This window comes from Oryzias melastigma, linkage group LG24 (genome assembly GCF_002922805.2).
Source record: "Oryzias melastigma strain HK-1 linkage group LG24, ASM292280v2, whole genome shotgun sequence".
Classification (NCBI taxonomy): Eukaryota; Metazoa; Chordata; class Actinopteri; order Beloniformes; family Adrianichthyidae; genus Oryzias; species Oryzias melastigma.
In genome coordinates this window covers 11,435,388-11,442,608 of record NC_050535.1, presented here as the reverse complement: position 1 = coordinate 11,442,608, position 7,221 = coordinate 11,435,388, and positions in this window count along the sequence as shown.

Sequence of the window (7,221 nt, the reverse complement as noted above, 5' to 3'; positions counted from 1 at the left end):
TATGTTCTATAAAAACTCAGAAATGGCTTGAAAGCAGGAAACTCTTAAAAAAAGTCACAAAGTCCTTCATAAAGAGGCAGAAGAAAAACACAACCTTCTCTTTCAAAACAGCTCCGAGCCGGATACAAATAAAGCCTTTTGTGTCCCTGAAATGAAAAATATGCCGTCCCAACTCCTCCAACTGCAGCCCCCGGGCTCACAGCTCTTTATTAGCCTTGAAGTTTCATTAAAAAGGAAATTCCATCTGCTATGCTCTCCCCTTTGCTACCACGTTTTAGTCTTTAACATTTTTCTTTATTTGCTGAAAACACAAGTCAAGGACTTTGAAAATGAACATGAAAGTTATTTTTTTTCACTGAATTCTTTATCTTCGGAGGGCTGTTGGGTTTGAACTTGATTACATTTGAAGATCAAACAGTTAGGATTAAAAGACAACCCTGACCTCTGGTGTTTAGAAGAGGTACTGCAGCCAAATCATCAGCATGTGTTATCCACACTAGTCAGATAAAGTGCAATCCTGAAGCATTAAAGTGTTTTTTTTTCCCAAAACTATGATTATGCTGTTCTTAGGCAATATATACATATTTTTTTAAAAAGGACATAGTTTCTGCAGAGTGGCAGGAATTAAGTAGAAATTCACCTATTCAACTATTGGCGTAGAGAAGTCCCGCCCCTCCTCCCAATGCTGTGAGATCTCTGATGTTTTCCTGTTAGCTTTAAACTTGAAATCAACCATATCAAGTAATTTCACAATATTTTTCACTGGGAATAAAATTATTAATTTACCAATTTTTGCAATATTTTTTTAAGTTATAAAATAAAGTTTATGTATGGATAAATCATAAAGCTGGGCCATCACAATGATTCACACACATTTAATATCTGTGAATAAAACAGCACTGTAAAATAGAGAAACATCAGGAGAATCATTGGCTTTCTGATCGGATGGAGAAAATATTAAGAGTGACAGAATAATGGGCTTGTGGGAAAATATTATAGTCCAGCATTTAATTAGAGTCAAGGTTCCTAAATTACATTTTTCGTAACCAAAGATTTAAGCAATTATTTCCAGCAACACGGGGGTTATTGCAGTAATTTATGTCTGAGACCAGCGGACTACCTCAATCATTTCTGCAGTTTATAATTCTAATGCAAAATATGAGGAATAGGAGTCATAAAAACACCAAATGACAAAAATGGAAGTGATGACATTTAAATAGAGCAAAAAAGACAAGGAAAGCTAAACTATTGGAGTGTTTTTTAATCTAATATCAGAACTTTTTTTGAAGACCCACCATGATGAAAATAGTATTTTATATGTATGTTCTTGTAGTATTTTTTTTGTTTAATTTTAAAGAAAATGCATTGCATCAAATTGTATTTCTTTATTCAAATTGTTAAGAGTTACAAGCAGGAGAAAAATTTGTGGTGTAGATAACATGCTGCTCTGCTCCATTCCGATGCAGTTTGGTTTTCTTCGTCCAAGTTCAAATTCTGGCTCAAAACTAGATAGCTCCAGTATTGTTAGCCCTTTTTGCTGCACACCTAATGTCGAATTGGGGGGTGAGGGGCTTTAAACTAGAGGGAGATATAGTAAATAGATGGGTGATGGGAAGTGGGGGCGGGCTTGTCCTGTGCCAACGGTCCCGCGCCTACGGCTCAGAGGTGAATTTCTAATGAACTTCTGCCGTTCTGCAGAAACTACTGTATGTCCTAGAAAACAAGTTGTTATATTTTGCTTAATCGTACAAAAAAGACCACTGAGAACATGTTTACTATAGATCAAAAGATGATTGGAGTGGCTCTTTAATCGAGTAGTACATCAAGGTCACAACTTGAGGACCTGGACTTAGTCAACTACCTTGTCCAACCCTCACACAGCTGACATCAAATGCAGGACAAAACATCAAGTCCTTTGCTTCCCAAGTTGGTCTCCATATCCACCACCAGGAGATACTGAAGATCAGCTCCACCTGCTTGGCCACAACAAGCTGGAAGAAGTGGAGGTCTTTAAGTATCTATGCAGCATGGTGAACCAACAGGGAGGATTGGACGTACAAAGCATTGGAAAGTCAGGGGTACCCTTCATCATCTAGACAGCATCTAGAGAACCTATCTCATCACGACACACATGAAGATACAAGTGTTCAACTCAAACATCAAGTCTGTGCTGCTGCACGCAGCTGAAACCTGGAGAACAAAAACCACCATGAAGAAATTACAGGCCTTCATTGGTTCCTGTTGGAGAAGAATCTTAAAGATCCACTGGTTGGAAACTGTTAGCAACACAGAGCTAACCAATACTCCACCAGAAGAAGAGAGCATAGGGAGTAGGTGCAGATCAGCTACACCGATCACATCAGGACAGAGCTAGAAAGTATCACCCAGGACTAAAGACGATGGCAGGAAGTTGCCTAAGCCCTACCAGGGATACAAGGCATAACTACTACTACAAGTATATTTAACCCTTGTCCTATCCTAGGTATGTTTACATTGGGAGTTGGGTCATCTGGACCCTACAAGACAGCGCCCTGAACTTGTTTTTCAATATTTTTTTATTTTCATTCGTGTCCGTGGCAGATATGAAATCCTGTCCACCTTCATCAACATTTGTCATGGGATGGATGACACATAAGGCTTGGGTCATCTGGACCCCATAAGATAGCACAAGAGTTAAGTTCAATATTTTAGAGTGTCTAATCCCAAATCTTCCATCCACCAACTCCATCCTTTTTGGAATCACGAGGTTGCTGGAGCCAACCCAGCTACTGTTGGGTGAAGGCCCTGAACAGGTTCCCAGTCCATTAAGGGCCACACCGATGTGGTTATGTATTTCTCAAACGCTGGCAGCTACGTGCTGCCCATCTTTTTGTCAATAAACTATGTTCCACATGATCTTTGTGTCCGGTTTCATTTTCTAGGGTCCCCTTTTTGGTCTTATCCCTAGGCCTAGACTGAGGCTGGTGTGCCTATTGGGGGCTCATCCAGGATTTGAACCCGGGACCTCTCACAGTAGAAGACTGGCAACTATTCCCATCAATATCGAGCGGTGAATTTGAAAAAAATGGTGCTAACTTACATTTTTAACGTAAAATAAACAACTCAAATAATTAATTTTTTTTTAAAACGCACCATCAAGATAGAATACAATTTTGAAACCAGCTTGATAACAATATCATCTAATGTATGAACTTTACAAACCAGTTCTTGTACAGTAACGGGTTAACCTATAAAAAACATTTAAACGATAAACTGGTGCGAAATTGCATATATTACTTAAAAAAAACAAACTTTTAGGTACAATGAATTTTTGACACCAACTTAAATACATATATTATCACTTTAATGTATGGTTTTAACAAACTACTTCTTGTACATTGAATAGTTGGACTGTATAATATTTTAAGACAAATTTGGTGCTATCTTGCATTAATAATTTAAAATAAACACATTTAAAAAAGACAAAAAAAAAACCCAACAAATATTTAGACAGAATAGAATTTTTTGACACAAACTTAAATCCATACATTATTACTTAATGTATGGACTTTACAAAGAGGTTCTTGTAAAGAGATGGATTGGACTGTGTACAAATATCTAAAGGCATACAAAAAACCGGTCTTTTATTTGGTTAGCGAATGTTTAATAACCAACCAAACAAAAATGTTAAGGTACAATTTAATGTGGAGACCAATTTAAATGCACACATTATTTACAGACTCACAAAGTGTTCCCAAGACAGTGAAGAGTTCAACTGTGGAAAGAAAATAATAACATTTATGAAATAAATTACAGAGTTAAAAACGTGTTTTTTTTTTGTTGTTTCAAAACAATCATTAGGAACAAGCAATTTTGATCCTATTTTGACTCCATACTTTTATTGGCAGGACATTAAGGCTCCTTTACTGTTCACTGCCTTTGTCACCTTTGTCACAGATTCGAATACTATACCCAAAAAACTTTCTACACCTGTTAAGAATCAGTGTCAAAGGGGCAAGTTTGGATTCAAAATGAAGAACTAAAACCAAACAATTGTACAGAAAATTGAATGTCAGTACAGTAAGTCATTGATGTGCCGTTGAATACATTAACAGTCACCACATTTACATCAGAGTTCCAACATCGACGTGAATGAAAATACCGGATTTGCTGCAGAGACACATTCCACGACATTTGTGGGATTATTATCGAGACGGTAAAGTGCGGCTTGTATAGGATAATAAAAACTACAAAAATACATTAAGATACAAAAATACAGTGCAATCCTCTATGTCCTACGAAACCCAATTTGACCCATCATTGCTTTTGAACTAGATTGCATCCGATTGCACAAGTCTGAAAGAACTCTTTCACACCATTGCTGAATGACATTTCTTTTTTATTTAGATAAAAGGTCTGAAAATATATTTAAGGAAGTTTCTAAGAATAAATATTGGTACTATTTGCTTTGAAATGATCCTATGTACACATAACAATCATAGAGGGATGTGCAATTTGCTTTTCTGGGAAATGAACCTTCTAACACCGGAGCTTTAGATCCAATGATTTGACTATCGTAACTCTTCAATCATTTATGCAATTAACATAATTCCAAAGTGATGCATGTAAGTGCATCACTTTACAGTAGAGAAATGCTTATAGAATCAATGTAAATCAAGTGATTCCATCACAGAGAAAAATGGCTTTGCATCGATATGTTAATCTTTACTAACACTTAATAAATTGTTAGTACCAACTTACTAACTTAAAATGTTAGTAACTAACTACGCACTGACGGAAAGTGTTGCCCATCTTTTTCTTTGCATCAAAATCTGTTGGAATTATGTTAATTGTTGTCAAAGAATTAATGTATTTCAAAGAGTGTGCGTTATTTTGCTCCATGTGTAAAGGGATAACTTTAGTATACTGGTGATATATTCTGGACAACTAGAACTTTATTGGTTAGACTGCCTCTTTTTTAGAAATTGTACCAGAAAGTGTTTCTAAATGCAAGATTATTTTTCTCTAGAGACATGATTATGATGAATTAAAAAAGAAAACATACAGCACTATTTCAAAACAACCAAAACTCAAGCATTTAAAGCAAGCAAGCAAGAACTCTCCTGTTAACTTCACTCACTAATTAAGTTGACACCAAAATTTAAACGTTTTGGACTTTTGAGCTGCATTGGGTTTTATTTTCTTTTAAATGCTGCATCCTGATGAAAAATGTTTATATTAATTATTTTCTGCAAAACGTTCAGAAAACATGATGGCCAATAAAATTTTTCCTACGTCAAAACAGTATCGTGTTAGTTAGCAACACCTTCATTATCAGGTACATTACAAATAGAAGCAGCTGCTTTGATCTAAAGACGAGGTTCTTTTATTTGTGAGAGATGAGTGTTTTGCTCAAGAACACAAGTAAAATTTAGGAACTGAACCCCTAACCAGTAAATCTGACCTTCTAATCCACAGTTGACCTGAGGTACATTTGAAAGATTTTTGCCAGCACTTAAATACTCAACTGTAAAGATTTTGTTTAGATAGCTTCAGCTACAACAAGTACCTGATACTGAATTGAACAAAGCAGAGTAGGATCATCGAATGCTCACATCAACAAAGGCAAACAGAGTCAATAATAAGTAATACTCCCCCCTGTTGAGATGTAAAGAAAAGGTAGTAATTGGAGGACAAAGAATACGTTGTTTGTTCTATGTTTTTTTTCATTACTGCACAGTAGTATTTAGTATTCATCTCTGTATCACAACATATAACCAGTTTTGAGATTATCAACAACTCCAAACTATGAAAATGTTCTACATTAATTGTGAAAATGGCTCAGTTGTAGCTTTTTGGTCAATGTACCTTTGGTTTGACAAACTGCAAGCAGCACTCGCAGAAGACTTTCCATACCTCAAGATTGTTCCCAGTTTTGAGTTTTTCTATACAGCTCACAGTGACTTGGTGTGCTTTTAAATGATTTTTTTTTTTTTAAATCAGACACTAACTCCTATATTTTCTTTAAGTTTGTGGCTCCAACAAGTGATTACTAAAATGATATGTCAGCACAGAATGTGATATAACACTAAAAAACATTTCTCAATATATTTCTGCCATCCTCCTAATAAACCATAAAGTTATTTTAGTCCATATTACAGCAGAAATAAACCTCAGGAGATTAAACCTAAAACACTTTTCTAACAACGTTTTTGACACCAATTAGGAATGAGCTGTCGCAGTTCACTAATCATTACAAAGTTCCTTCAGAGAAGAAATGACTTTGATCAAAACTCAACAAAAGAGCAAACTTAGGACGTTTTGAAAACAATCTATTGAAAAGCTCATCCTTTGATCCATGGAATCGAGAAGTTTAGAAATGAGGCTGCTAATGTAAGTCCCACTCGGATGTAGAATTATTCCAGGTCCTTGACACATAAACTTTGCATATTCAGATGTAGTTATCACATCCCGCATGTCCGAGAACTTAATTAACATTGTCGCATGTAGAGACTTTTATGTGGGATAACACCAATGTCAGTCATAAAGCACTTTGTTTTAATCCTTGTTTACATCCACTCAGTCACGTCTGCAGCGACCTTTGTTTGACCCCAATGTTGGAAGAAGTTCCTTGACTGATTTTCTTCCCACTCCACCCAGTGTCCTTCAACACAGCTGTTCGTTTGAGCCAGCAGGAAATCGCTCCTCTGATGTGTTTTATACTTTATGTCCCCCAAGGGATTACTTGAATAGCTCGATGAAGACATTTTGTTTAAAAACGGATACGTGTGGATCTGGCGTATTTCACAGATTTGAAATCTACCAAAAAAAAAAAAATGAAAACATCCACAAAAACACTGATCTAGACCAACAGTCTATGTATCCTGAAAACATACTTCTGTAACATCTTAGTCTGCAAACAAAGTATTGAACCCCATCTTTACATGTAATTAGGGCAGGTCAGTAGGGTTGGGCACCGAAATTTGGTTTCCAGTAGGAACCATTATGATTTACGTGGTTCTACCACAACCGAATTAAGCTGCTGCAATCGGTTCCGCATTTCATTGAAGGCCTATTTTTCTTAGGAAATGTCAATCACTTCTACTCTGTTCATTACTATTAAGTTCTAGCCAATCCTTCTGCCTTTTCTGTGATAGTGGGTGGGCTCATCTAAGTCCACTGACGGGGCGAGAACGAGAAGGCGCAGCACTCGAGTCTGGTTGCATTTCAAAGCAGATCAGA